The sequence below is a fragment of the Siphateles boraxobius genome, unplaced genomic scaffold (genome assembly GCF_051911475.1).
Source record: "Siphateles boraxobius isolate OS27281-9 unplaced genomic scaffold, OSU_SipBor_1 130, whole genome shotgun sequence".
NCBI classification, from domain to species: domain Eukaryota; kingdom Metazoa; phylum Chordata; class Actinopteri; order Cypriniformes; family Leuciscidae; genus Siphateles; species Siphateles boraxobius.
In genome coordinates, this window is record NW_027508734.1 from 213,131 (window position 1) to 229,043 (window position 15,913).

The window sequence follows — 15,913 nt, forward strand, 5'->3', positions numbered from 1 at the left end:
CTATAATATTAAAAGTAACTGTTTTTTCTACAAACTTTTAAACTGTACAAGCATTTCTACCACAATTCTTTTTTTACATATAAACTGTGGCTGTAATAACTTGTTTTCATGACTAAATTATTCAAACATACATTAAATATTAAAATACAGGTTAAGTAAAAAATTTAGATATAGTGTACATAAATGTATCTGAACGCTCCTCTCTAGAGTTGTTTTCGTGCTGACGATTGAGTTTGTAGTCATTGAGAGGCATTTCTGAGGTAAACGTTACGTGACGTGACGTTGTTTATAATCTGTTTTATTGACGTCTTCTGGCGGTTGAAACGTCTCAGTTACGTATGTAACCCTCGTTCCCTGAGTACAGGGAACGGAGACGTGTCGTCGGGGGAGTTCCCTGACGAATTGGGATCACGCTAGGGAGACCAATTGCCTTCGAGTGAATTAAAACGAGCCAATGAAAATTGGCATGCAAGATTTGCATTCCGCGACCCGCCTACCAGCGCGGGTATAAAAGGCGAAAGTAAACATTGCGCAATGCTTTTCGCTGAGGAGCCGAACGGTCTCCAGTCCTCCGCGAAGGTACAGCAACATGGCGAAGGGACGACACGTCTCCGTTCCCTGTACTCAGGGAACGAGGGTTACATACGTAACCGAGACGTTCCCTTTCGTCCTGGGAACTCCGACGTGTCGTCGGGGGAGTTCCCTGACAAATTGGGATCCCTAATAAAACGCCATGGTGCTGGCCCCTTCCAGCGCCCGGCTAAGCTACCCTGCAGCAGTTTCTTGAAATAAGTTGCGGGAGCTAGCACGGGAACCACACTGCTGTTCCGCAAGACCCGCACAGTGGAAATTGGATAACACTGGGAAAGCGTTCTCTCAAGAGAGGGAACGCTGCGGAAACTCCAGCCTGACTGAGGAAGGCCAGGAATACACATATGTACTAGCCCGAAGGAATAGTGAAACATATGCCAGTCCCTGAGGTAGTCCCAATCCAAGGGAAGTGGGAGCGTACTAAGCAGGGACGACGAACGAGTCCGTCAAGGGGAAGACACGGCTAAACTGCACGTGGCATGATGGGTCACAGTAGAGACCACTGGAGCACCCAGTCTACTAACAACTCCTACTAGAGCTAGCAGACCTGGCGCCGGGCAGACCGCCACGCCCAGCACCGGAGGGGTGAAGGAGGAACTCACGAGGCTCACCAACGTAGGGCGCCATACGGAGCAAAGAACGCACGTATCCGCTGTTTGAGGCGGAGTGGGGCAGCAAGCCGACACAACCTATTCCCTCGACCCACTGGCCGTAGCCAGAACTCGGGAGGAAACAGGTTCCACACGAAGGCTATAGAACGTAGCGCAACGTGTTAGGTGTCGCCCAGCCCGCAGCTCTAAAGATGTCTGTCAGCGAGGCGCCTTGAGCCAAAGCCCAGGAAGCGGCAACACCTCTAGTGGAGTGTGCGCGCAACCTGGGGGGACAAGGCTCACCCAGAGACTCATATGCTCGGGTGATAGCATCCACTAACCAGTGGGCTAACCTCTGCTTGGAGACGGCCTTCCCCTTCTGCTGGCCTTCGTAACAGACAAAGAGCTGATCTGAGGTTCTGAAGCTTTGCGTTCTGTCAATATAAACCGGCAGGGCACGGACGGGACAGAGAAAAGCCAGGGCTGGGTCTGCCTCCTCCTGGGGCAGCGCTTGCAGGTTCACTACCTGGTCCACGAAGGGAGGGGTAGGAACCTTCGGCACATATCCGAGCCGGGGTCTCAACACAACGTGAGAAAGGCCCGGCCCAAACTCTAGGCACGATTCGTCGACTGAAAAAGCCTGCAGATCCCCGACCCTCTTGAAAGAGGCCAATGCCAACAGGAGCGCTGTCTTAATGAACAGGATATTAAGCTCTACCGTCAGCAAAGGCTCAAAAGGAGGACTTTGAAGAGCTCTACGTACCAGAGCAAGGTCCCAAGAGGGTACAGAGTGCGAAACACGAGGTGGATTTAACCTCCTGGCACCCTTAAGGAATCTGATGACCAGGTTGTGCTTCCCTAGGGACTTACCTTCCACTCCATTGTGATGCGCGGCTATTGCTGCGACATACACTTTGAGGGTGGAGGGGGACAGCCTCCGCTCCAACCCATCCTGCAGGAAGGAAAGCACGACACCGATCGGGCAAGTCCGGGGGTCCTCCTGACGGGAGGACACCAATCGACGAACAGGTTCCACTTCAACGCATAGAGGCGCCTCGTAGAGGGGGCTCTAGCAGAAGTAATGGTGTCTACCACTGCCTGTGGAAGAGCACCTAGAACCTCCGCGTCCCGTACAGGGACCAGACATGGAGTTTCCAGAGGTCTGGACGCGGGTGCCATAGAGTGGCCCGTCTCTGAGAAAGAAGGTCCTTCCTCAAAGGAATCGGCCAATGAGGGGCTGTCGCGAGGAGCATGAGTTCGGTGGGCCAAGTCCTGGTGGGCCAATACGGCGCCACAAGAAGGACCTGCACTCTCCTTCCCAAACCTTGGACAGAGTCTGTGCAAGAAGGCTCACTGGGGGAAACGCATACTTGCGCAGGTCCCGGGGCCAGCTTTGAGCCAGGGCGTCCGTGCCGAGGGTCCCCTCGGACAGGGAGTAAAACCACTGGCAATGGGTCGTGTCCGGAGAGGCAAACAGGTCTACCTGTGCGACTCCGAAGACACTCCAAATCAGCTGGACCGACTGGGGATGGAGTCGCCACTCTCCTGGCAGGGGAGGCAGCCGTGAGAGCTCGTCTGCCACACGGTTGAGCTCCCCTGGAAAGTGAATGGCACGAAGAGACCTCAGATGCTTCTGACTCCATAGGAGGAGGTGGGAGGCGAGTCGCGACATACGACGGGAGCGTAGACCACCTTGATGGTTGATGTACGCAACGGTCGCAATGCTGTCCATACGGACCAGTATGTGCTTGTGTCTGAGAACCCCTTTGAGGCGACGCAAGGCTAAGCGTACTGCTTGCAACTCTAGGCAGTTGATATGCCAATGCAGTTGAGGCCCCGTCCACAGACCTGAAACTGCATGCCCGTTGTACGTGGCCCCCCACCCGGTGGCAGAGGCATCTGTGAAAACCACAGCATGCCTGGAAACCTTGACTAAGGGCACTCCGGCCCGTAGAAACGCAGGATCCGACCACGGGGAGAAGGTTTGACGGCAGTGCGGGGTCACTTTGACCCGGAACGTGCCGCTGTGCCACGCCCACCTCGGGACTCGATCGTGAAGCCAGCGCTGAAGCGGTCTCATATGTAACAGGCCGAGTGGCGTTACTGCGGCTGCGGCTGCCATATGCCCCAGGAGCCTCTGAAATTGTTTCAGTGGAACCGCTGTTCTGCCTCGAAAAGACCTGAGGCAGGTAAGCACTGACTGGACGTGTTCCTCTGTGAGGCGCGCAGTCCGGGCGACCGAGTCCAGCTCCATACCGAGATAAGAGATCCTCTGCATGGGGCAAAGTTTGCTCTTGTCCCAGTTGACCTGAAGCCCCAACCGGCTGAGGTGCCGAAGCACCATGTCCCTGTGATCGCACAATACATCTCGCGAGTGAGCTAAAATGAGCCAGTCGTCGAGGTAGTTGAGGATGCGAACGCCTTGTTCTCTCATGGGAACAATGGCCGCCTCCGCGACTTTCGTGGCGACGCGGGGTGACAAGGCCAGCCCGAAGGGTAGGACTTTGTACTGATACGCCCGACCCTCGAAAGCAAACCGAAGAAACGGTCTGTGTCGAGGAAGAATCGAGACGTGAAAGTACGCGTCCTTCAGGTCGATCGCTGCAAACCAACCCTGGGACGGATGCATTCGAAAATGCGTTTCTGCGTGAGCATCTTGAACGGGAGTTTGTGCAGGGCCCGATTCAAAACTCGCAGGTCCAGGATTGGTCGTAACCCACCGCCTTTCCTGGGTACAATGAAGTAGGGGCTGTAAAACCCGGACCTCATCTCGGCAGGAGAGACCGGCTCGATCGCGTCCTTCGCCAGCAGGACATCGATCTCTTTCCGCAAGACAGGGCAGTCCACCGACCACACACGGGTAAAGTGGATGCCCCTGAACTTAGGGGGCCGGCGTGCAAACTGAATTGCATAGCCGAACCGAATGGTGCGGATGAGCCACCGGGACGGACTCGGAAGCGCTAGCCAGGCTTCCAGGTACCGCCCCAACGAACCCACCCGGACCACCGGCGTACCCACGGAGGGGCAGCGATGTGGAAGATAGGGACCCGGGTCTGGTGGCGTTGTAGCGACCAAGAGCGGGGTCTGGGTGTGCTTGACACCAACCTGCTTCCACCGAGGAGCAGACGGCAGCGAAGGCTCGTTGGCCTTCTGCTTCGGACTGCCCGGTGGCGAGGGGAGGGGGAGAGAGACGAGGAACGAGGCCCTGCCTCCCCGTGTGCTGGTCTCTGCGCCTCCTGGCCCAGCTGCAGATCGGAGCGACGTAGCCAAGGCTGCGTCACTGCTATCTGCAAGCTGGGGAGAGGGGAACGGGAGTGGTGCAGTTCGGTGGCGGCACGCACTGCCATTCTGACCCTCTCGGACGGAGGAAACTGGTCTTATTATACTGCCAGTCTCGACCGTGAAGGGAAACGAGGGACGAGGCCCGGGGGCATCGAGTCCTGGTTTCCCCTCACCCAGCGAGAGACGAGAGCGACAAGGCCGTAGCCCTCACTGCCATCTGAGCGCTGGGGCCCGTGAACGACTCAGAGGAAGTGGACTGCTCAAACTTTGGGTACCACTGATTACTGGATAACCAGCGGCGGAACAGAAAAAAAAAAATTCTCCACCCGGCCCTCCCCCGGGGGAAGGAGTGGAGATGACACGCACTCCCAGAGAGCATATCGTACACACTCTGGGTCGCTCCTCTCAGGGTTGCTTCCCTTCGCTGGGGGAAAACAAACTCCGAGCGGGCTGGTTTTGAGGTACTCCTGGACCACCAGTGTGGACATCGTCTAACCGAGGGCCAGCGCTGTGACTAATCACAGTCAGTCACTAAGCACAGCTCAACCCCGAGTTAGAACTACGCACGTGCAGTGGTAGTGAGAGAGGAAAAACTTCTGCAGATTTAGGCATGTTTGGCTTGCCATATTGGCACCAAAATGCTTGCATACTGCCAAAATTCTTCACACACATCCAGGCACTTTAGAACAGCACAGGAAAGTGTGGCTGTTAAGTCTGAATCTTCAGCATGAGAACACACCATTATAGTAGGAACTCAGGATAATTTCAGAGAATAACAGCCCTCTCTCCGATGTAGCGATCGACATCTGTCCTCCCTGGGGCCCCGAATGAAATGCTTGGTCCCTCATGAGAAGGACCAGAATCCCATCCGAAAGCCTTGACGGCACACGGCACGCTGAGCGGCTCAAGCCTTTACAAGAAAGGGGAGACGAGCAACGTGCCGACGTGGTCATGCACTCCTGAGAGTACATGAACCACCCACGAACGCAGTCTCAACACACTGATTATTAGGCATGTGTAACAGTGATCGTGGCCGTCAACCAGGCATGCAAGATAGTGAACGTGGCCATCGCTTCGATGACACACGGCACGCTGGGCGCTCAAGCCTTCAGGCAGGGCGAACAACGTGCCGACGTGGTCATGCTCTCATAAGAAAGCATAAACCACCCACGAACACAGTCTCAGCATGTTTGCGATGCGCTAGAGGAGTGAGTGGTTCGTGCTCACTGAAACCCTCAGATCACCAATGTTATTCGCCAAAGTAGCCATCCTCTGGTGCACCAGAAGAGAAACTAGATCGGGAAATAAGCAAAGGGACTCACCTCATAGAGGCATGCAAGTCTTGATCTTGACCGCGCATCTTGAGCGCCGAATGACGCGCGCTGGGTTGTCGTGACAAACGCCATCTCACCAACACAGAGAGATCCCCTCCCGAAACAGCAGACTCGTAGCCGTAAGAAAAGGACCAGGATCTTAAAGCTCAGTCACTCAGAGAGGACACAATCGGTCGCCTCGAAGCTAGAAGCATTGCGCAATGTTTACTTCCGCCTTTTATACCTGCGCTGGTAGGCGGGTCGCGGAATGCAAATCTTGCATGCCAATTTTCATTGGCTCGTTTTAATTCACTCGAAGGCAATTGGTCTCCCTAGCGTGATCCCAATTCGTCAGGGAACTCCCCCGACGACACGTCAGAGTTCCCAGGACGAAAGGGACCACTGATTACATGAGACATTGATTTCATAAGATCTTCTGTATCTTTCAACATCAAGTGAAAAAGTTCCACAGATTCCACAGATTTTGCTCCTATTCGCTGACAAACATAAATCTGCTTGTTCGACTTCAGTGTGAGCAAATACACAGACAATGGACAGTTTCTGATGTGAAATATCACTTTTATAACCGTAACTAAGAATCGGTTCATCAAAATTAGAATCAATTAAAATCAAGGAATTGATATTCCCAACCCAGCCCTTCTAAATGTTTTTATTCTCTCTTCCCGCCTTATTCTCAGTAAATAATTTATAAGATAGGCTTAAATATTTCAAAAGCTTGCGAGCATATAATCATCACAATATACTACAATATAATCATACAATATACTACAATATAATCATCACAATATACTACAATATAATCATACAATATACTACAATATAATCATCACAATAACATGTGAAAGCGTCTACAGGACAAACGGGCTAAAACACCCCTAAAGGAAAATCATCCCTAAGGATGATATTAATGATAATATGAAAAACATGATAATGATAAAATATATGGCATTACATTTTTCTTTTCATTGAATATTGACGGAGAAATGTGTAGACAGAAAAGGAATAAAAAAGATGGTAAAATAAGCTGAGTATTAATTATGTAAATATAAAGGCAGCTACTGAGGCAGAACTGATCTACATAAATGTGTAATGATTAAAGCTGCATATAATATTTCAAATCATGCATCAGATTGTATATTGTTGTACCGCATGTGTTAAACTGCTCTATAAAGTGTGTGTGTGTGTGTGTGTTGCTCTTAAACTAGACTATTTTTTATGATTGCAAATCTAAAGAATATTGTACTTGTATCTTTGTAATACGTGTCTGTTATGAAACTTTTTTGTTGTTATTTTAATAAAAGACAATTGTCTGAAATGCAAAGTCTGATTCTATGATTCCACAAATCAAGATAAATTGCAAAAATAAAACTGACATGGTCAGTTACACAACATGATGCCACTCATTCATTTTACTGAGCATTAATAAGAGCTTAATAAATGCCTGAAATAATAACAGAGGTGCTCGATTATTAACAGTCTCATACTTACAGAAGATGTGTGTGTGTTTGAGATCTGCTGAACATCTGGGGCCGTTCTTCGTACGTCGCTAACTCACTCAGCTGGATTTGATTGTTGGTGATTTGGCATGATCTTGGATTGTTTGGTTCTTCGACGCTCATCCTGGACTTGCTGTCATAGCAACAGGTGCCATTTTGCAAGCCACTTAACCCAAGATTGTAGCCTAAAGCAGGTGTTTTTATGTTGTTGTTGTTGTTCTTTTTGCCAACGTTATAATTTTTAATGAAGATCATGCAATCATGACCATGCCGATGAAGGGGATAAGGAGGATCACAATGTAAATGTGTAGCCAATTATGATTTTTAATATTCCAGATAAGTAATATTATATCAAATTTAAAAAAAGGCTATTGACAGACTAAAATCTCTTAGATGGTGTGTGACTATGTTCCATATCACAAATATGGAAGCAAAAAGGCAGGATCTGTGCATGACTCAAGAATTTTCAGAGATTCACATTTATGCACATTATTTGAACGTGGTAAGGAAAATTATAAATATCAAGCTCACTGTATTACATACACTTATGCTGATCCTAACAGAACTGCATTTCTCCATTATACAGGTGATTACAGGATCCTGCTTTGAGACAGGTGATTTATGACCCATTCCCTGACCCAAACCCCAGACCAGTTACAATGCAGCTCTAGCCAGGACAAGAGCACACTATGAAGTGAACTTTAGCCAACTAAAGGGAAGATTTCAGTGTGTGAAAAGCCTGAGGGATACACCTGACAAGGCCTGTGACATTGCATGTGCCATATTACACAACATTGCCAACATCAGGGAAAAATATAAAACATGTCATTAAATGGTTAATAAAAGACAAGACAAATATGCTTAGTTCTTTGAGTTTTATTTTAATTGTTCTTTGTAAAGAAAAGCCAGTGATCAAGTCATCTTTTGCCTGCAATAAGAGGTATAAGGTCAGCAATAGTATCTGTGTGAAATAATATTAGCACTTACTCTGAAGATCATCTGAAGCAACTCTATCTCTAGTGCCAGTTTTTTTTCTTTAAGTTGTCAATTTTTTTCTTCAAAATACTCTATTTTCTACGGGTAGAGGAGGAGGGTTGGGATAAACCTGTCAACACAAGCCTTATACAACACAAATTTAAAGGATAATTACAACATGTCCACCTCGGTATCACTGCTTTGTGCAGACTCTTCTGAAGGCCTTTCTGTAGATGTGGACTCCTGCAACTCATATTGCTTTCAGAAATAATAAACACTCAAGTGTAAATTAAGTAAAGTTATTTATGCACTTACCGATATTTTCTCCAAAGGACCGGCACCTGAGAGGGTTTCTTCACTGTCCTGTGCATCGGGGGGGAAATGGGCATTACAAAGTGTACATGCTTCAGCCAACACTTGCTTGGGAACAGATTAAACTGTTAGTGGGAAACAAATTTCATTACAATGAAGTACACTGGGGGGAAATGTGATCAATGACTCATGGCAACATAGTTTTTTACAATAACTACATGTAGTCAAAGCAAAGCAAAGTCAAAGCAATTCATTGCTACTCAAGGTTTAACAGTTGATATGACTGGATTATAGGCCTACTTCATTTAATGCAGCAACAAATTATTTTACAGTGTACTAAGATTATTTAAAGTTCATTTACCAGTAATGAAGGTGTTGCTGCTACTGGTCCTGCTGTGTGTCTGAGGAAGAGCTGAACACAGGGATGCCCTTCACAATGGGTCGTTCACATTTAACCCAAGCGCCAGCTCTTCTGCCTGGGTATAACGTGGGGGTGCAGGGGGTTTTCTTTTCTATTTTTCTCAGCCTTTTTCTTGGTTGCTTTTATAAACAGGCAATCATTTATTTTTAAATGTGCCTTTTTATAAGAGACTAGTATAAGTAGTACAAATTACCATTATGTAGAATATTCTAGTACTTCACTTTTACTTGTTCTAGTGGGGGTAGTGACTCTGACATTACAATGAACAAAGTTATTAATTATTTAGAAATTATTCAAATACAAAAATATATATATAAATTCTGAAAAAACAGAGATTCTAATTATTGGACAAAAAACTTCCACACGTAATAACCTAGAATACCGTCTAACACTTGATGGCTGCTCTGTTAAGTCTTCGCCGTCAGTTAGGAACCTGGGTGTGCTCTTTGATACCAATCTTTCATTTGAAAGTCACGTGTCTAGTGTCTGTAAAACCGCATTTTTCCATCTTAAAAATATATCTAAATTACGTCATATGCTCTCATTGACAAATGCGGAACAACTAGTTCATGCGTTCATGACATCAAGGCTAGATTATTGTAATGCTCTACTGGGTGGTTGCCCTGCACGCTTAATAAACAAACTACAGCTAGTTCAAAACGCAGCCGCTAGAGTTCTTACCAGAACCAGGAAGTATGACCATATTAGCCCGGTTCTGTCAACACTGCATTGGCTCCCTATTAAACATCGTATACATTTTAAAATATTGCTGATTACTTACAAAGCACTAAATGGTTTAGCTCCCCAGTACTTGAGCAAGCTCTTAACGCATTATAGTCCTTCACGTCTATTGCGATCTCAAAATTCTGGCCAGTTGATAATACCTAGAATATATAAATCGGCTGCTTGCGGTAGATCCTTTTCCTATTTAGCACCAAAACTTTGGAACAATCTTCCTAACATTGTCCGGGAAGCAGACACAGTCTGTCAGTTCAAAGCTAGACTAAAAACACATCTCTTTGACCTAGCATTCACATAACACTCAATAGACTTCTATAATTCAATATTAGTTGTCTTAGATTAGATCAGCCGGAACTGGGAAAACTTCCCTTAAATCCTGATGTACTCGTTACATCATAAGAAGAATGGCATCTACGCTAATTTTAGTGTCTTTGTTTATCCCGAGGTTTTCCCGCAGCCTGCCGGATCCAGGCCGTTTCCAGATCTGACGAAGGACTTTCGCCTGGACCCGATGACAATGCAGTGCTGAAGTGCCAACTAGCCTCTCCCTATGGAGGATCCCTATACCACTCTACAGATAAAGCGTTGTGGAATTAAATCTTAATGCGCATGTGAACGCCATCAGTGTCTATCACAGGTTCACGTTTAAAGTCTGTTTAGAGAGAACGGTGTCGTCTTAGCGGCCCCTAATTTAATAACAAATGATCATTTAGACGGAAGTGAATCAATCAAAACTAACTTTAGCTGGAAAAAACATTTTTCAAGAACCACTATAAAACCAAACCAATCTCTGTTACCTTAAATTATATGTTTATCTCTGTAAAGCTGCTTTGAAACAATCTACATTGTTAAAAGCGCTATATAAATGAGGATGACTTGACTTGACTTGACTTTAAACCAGTGCATGAACACACAATTATCTCAGATAACTCAATCCAGCTATACTAATCATAACCGGCAGGAGGGTTCGAAGAACCTAATCAGCCGGATCATGATGAGCACGATGATATCATCTTGGATGTCTCGTTTGATCTCGGATGTTTTAAGCATTGTACGAAGAACAGGCCCCTGAACTACAGTCACATCTTCTGCTGTGTGAATGATAGAGAGAATTCAACAGGTCTAAACTGAGAAACAGTCAATACGTTCTTACATGAAGAGTCCGTCTGTTACGTGCTTTGAATGAAAGATGTCAGAAAAGTGTTATAAACATGAATCAGTGTGTGAAAATATGCAGTAAACAATGACACACACACACACACACACACACACATGTCTGCCTCGCGTTTAATTCAACTAGTGGAGCATCTTGGAAATAAATAGTTATTTTGCCATTTTAATCCAATTTTGGTTCTGACTCCACAGTCGACAGCATTGCTGAGTATTTTCTGCTTAAAACTGCAGTGAACCAAAGACAGTCTCAAAAACACGCTTTGAAATCGCTGGTGTTTCTGACGTCACAAACTACCTTGTAACCAATCAGATCAACGTGTGATCGAGAACTGTGAGTGTTTTGTGGCTTGATTCTCTGGGTGTTATGTCTTGATGTAATTTTATGTTTCTGTGTATTTTATAGATATTTATTACTTGTGGACAGCACTTTGGCCCATTTTAATGTTTTTTTGTTTTTTTTTAATGGTTTATAAATAAAAGTTGAGTTGAGTTGATCGTCAACGAGTGGATCTCTGAGCTGAGTGAGTGAGTGGAGGCGGGGCTCATTTGCATATTCATATAACTAAATGAGGCAAGGGTGTAAAGTTACATTCAAGATATTTTAAGGCATGAAGACATTTTTATCAAGGAAAAAACATTAAAATATGTCATTTTGGTGATCAGAGATGAGTTTTAAGGGATACAATTATTGACTACTGGGGGACTTTAACTGATGTTAAAAAAAATCGCAGCTGATATCATATCCTGTTCAGTGTGGGAAATACATCTTTGCTCTGGTGTAAACAGCATGTTAAAATCTCTGTGATCCACAAATCGAGAAATGGATCAAGGTTGTACAATTCATTGTGAGATGACAATTGGATACCTTTACTTAATGCCTTCTATTCTATTTCAAACACATGTCTTTGCAGAAGTTTGATTATGAGGCACTCACCCTTTTCTCTTTCCTCGACTGTAGAAAGTCTGTTTGACTTATCCTTGCGAATCCGTCATTGAATGCGTGCGATTGCTCCTATTACCTGAGACCAAGACGAGAACTTTGACAGTCGATTTACAATAATTTCCTGTTCCACTGCCTTTGTGTTAAGCGTTTGAGAACATCTGACTTCTGAGTCACTTGGTTGTAATTCTGGAATCTCGTTGTTAGGAATAACCATCTCCTTATTGCATAGGAACCTTGGCCCTGTGAACCAGTCAGATGAAATCATTTCATCATCAGTGGGACCTCTTGAGACATGATCTGCAGGATGGTTCTTTGTTGGAACATACCGCCATTGCTGCGGAACTGTACTCAAATGAATCCTTTGTACTCTGTTAGCAACAAACGTATGAAATCGTCTGGCCTCATCATTGATATATCCCAGAACAACCTTGAAGTCAGTCCAGAAAAACTCGAGACTTCCCCATGGCAAGAGCAACATGGACATCTTTCCTTTCATTTTTCAGTCTCAGATATGAGCACTGTCCATAGCCTAGTGCTAGCATCTGAAAAATAATGCAGCTCTACTTCCTTTACCTTTCCTAATCCAGGAGGAGCATATGTGCGGGAATATTCACTTTCTTCAAGTTGCACAAATCTCTTCTCCAGCACTCTTAACTTGGCTACAACTAATTACTCAGTGTGTCGCCCAAACCTGCTCCATGTCTGCATACTTCCTGAAGTATTTTCTTTCCATGAAGAATAAATGTAGCTAAGAACCCTAATGGGTCATACAATGATGCAATCGTTGATAAGATTCCATGTCGAATTGCTGGCTGTTCTTTGAGAGAAATATCAAACTTATCAGAATCAGAATCAGAAAGAGCTTTATTGCCAAGTGTGCTTGCACACACAAGGAATTTGTTTTGGTACTGAGGCTTCCAGTGGACATATACAAATACAACATGAAACATAATACTACAAATTATAAGAATAAAAAATAAAAATATAAATATATGAGAATAAAACTATCACAGTTGGGTTTAGTCAGAATAGACATTTTCAGATTTACAGATTATGAACCTATTTACAGTGTTTTGAATATTATAAATAAATAAATCTACATATAAGTATCACCTGAGTTGTGGGATATTGCACTAAACAGTGGGAGTATTGCACTTACAGGCATATGCCTTGGGAGGAGTGTTATATATAGCAATCAAGTTCCATGTTCCACTGAATCCTAGGGCTTTGGGTAGGCAGAGAATCGATTCGATTCACGATTCATAGGTTTTCGATTCAATTCAAGAACGATATTTGCAAATTCAGAAAGATTCAATTCAATGCGATTCACATTAAAATTCGATGCGATTCGATTAATTCGATTTGATACTTCTTTTTTTATATGCATTCATAGGATTATTTAAATGCCTCCCCCAATGGATCTTAGTCAGGGTGTGAATTACACAGCGGCCTTCGGGGGGGTCATGAACTTTCCCAACTAAACCTTAACTAACTTTTCCTCATGGAATAGTAAGTATTATACTCTTTATAATACTCTTTGTTCTCATTATACTGAACATTTTCCTTATGATTCTGAAAGAAAACGCGCCGGGTGTCTAATTGTGCTATAGTAACGATTACGAATGCAATTTTAATGCGCATCTGATTGATGGATTAAACCACGTGCTCTTATTTCAGTGTAATTAATATTGTAGTTCAGCAGTTTCCTTCGTACGTTCAGTTTAACGACATTAAGTTAAATTTCATTCATCATTCATGATTCATAGGAAGCGTGTGCATTTTAGACACATATTATGCGTTTGCTCTTTCCATGTAATATGCGCACCCTTGATAAAGTGGGGTTTTACTTCAACTGCTCAGGACGGGTATGACCCATTTCCTTAAAACTTCAGTATCTTATCTTAAAGAAAATAACGACAACATTTCCACGCAACGAACGCGTTGTTTCATTGCAGTGCCTGGCAATGACATGGCAGCTTTATCAATGGCTTGAGCGGTTTGACTCAAGACTTGCTTTCTCGATAGAGAGCTGTCATCTGCTCATGTGAACATCAGTGGCTGTCCTGAGGAGAGCTCACACATGGACTGCACAAAAATCTGTAGATGAGAGCGATATGGGACCGAGCGCGAGCGAAATCCAGTGAAAGATGGTAAAGAGTGCAGCGAGTATCTGTGAAGGAGAGCTGTGAGGACGCCAAATGACGCCGCACAACGACTCCATTAATTCGGGCATGTAGTCATTTAATGTTTATATATTTTAAAGCACTGAATCGCTATAGAATCACAAATTATTTGATTCTTATCATTTTAAATCGAATATTGGCCGAAATAAACGATTCACGATTCAAAATACTTGTTTCAAGATCAAAGCATATGCAACGCCAGGATTTGTAATCGATGCATCGAGAAAACGAATGAATCGTTACACCCCTACTGAATCCCCTATGTTCGCTCTGTCAAGGAATCAAATGAGAGATCAGGTTCTTTTACATTGATTGCTCGTTCTGAGGGAGGAATACTTTCCAGCACAGCATTATAATTGGACCCAAATTTGTGAAGTCTAAGGCCACCAATGGCACAAAGGTCTCGGGCTTCTTGAGCAAGTTGAATTGCATCCTCTGTTGTCCGTACACTTGTAACACCATCATCTACATAGAAATCATTCATTACAAACTGAAATCCCAAAGGGTACTGACACTTGTTACCTTCAGCCAAATGCTTCAATCCGTAGTTCACACATCCTGGAGATGAAGACGCTCCAAAGAGATGAACTGTCATTCTGTACTCTCGAGGTTGTTCTTTCACGTCTCCATTTCTCCACCACAAGAAACGCAGAAAGTCTCTGTCTGCTTCTGGCACATGAAACTGATGAAACATTTTCTCAATATTACATATTAAAGCAACAGGGTGCTGGCGAAATCTGAGAAGGACACCGGTCAAATTGCTCATCAAGTCAGGTCCTTGAAGGAGATGATCATTTGAACTTATTCCATCATACCTCGCCGAACAATCAAAAACAACTCTCAGCTTGTCTGGTTTCTTCTGGTGATAAACACTGTGATGAGGAACATACCATTTTCCACCTTCACTCCCTCCATCTTTAACTTCCTCTGCCAATGACCTCCTCCATACATTTCACGTAATGCTCTTTGTAGCTTTGGTCCTTTAACAATTTTCTCTTTAGATGGTTAAGTCTCACAAGAGCAAGTTGACTGTTGTCTGGCAAATTAAGTCTCTCTTTAAAGGTTAGAGGCATTTCATAATGTCCAGAGCAATTTCTCTTTATACCATCACTTAATTTGTTCAAAAAGGTGATGTCATCTTGAGAAAGAGTTTCATCATCATTAGCATCCTTAAAATCAGATTCTAAAATGCGTATAGCATCTGCTGGAGTCAATGAAGGAATTTATTTTAGCAGAAAGTCTATGACAGAGACTAGTGATACATGAAGAGTCAAGCCTGGGTAATGAAGGTCCAATAATGCTCCAACCCACATCAGTTTTGACAGCATAAGGTTCATCATCCCCTCCTAAAATCACTTGTGTTGGTGCCAGTGCTCTAGCACAATTATAGCCAATCAAAAGACCAGCTTCACAGTCCTTCAAAGAGGGTATCTCCTCAGCAATTGCAGAAAGATGAGTCCAAAGTTTAGCTGTTTCACACGTAGGTATATGTGCATGATTGGCTGGAATACAATCTAGCATAGACAGGGGGAGTTGAAATAAGTGGCAGAAATATAAATCCTTTCACTCTTCACTATGGTTTCCAGTCATGGTGGTCAGTTTTAACTTGACAGGAATTGTATCTGCCTGCAAGATATTGATTGCTCACTTCTTGGTCGATATCACTCTGTGAATCGAGCAACGATATCTGTGTTCCATTGTTTCTTATTAATCGCCTCGTAAAAACAGAAAACACATATTCATGTTCACACCGCAACGATTATTACACAAAAACACATCTAACAGAATTAAACTGACAAAAAAAAGCGTTTTCTTGAAATCTTCGCTTGTCTGGTTTATGCTACTCTGAGCAATGTTTGAACTTTGTATTCT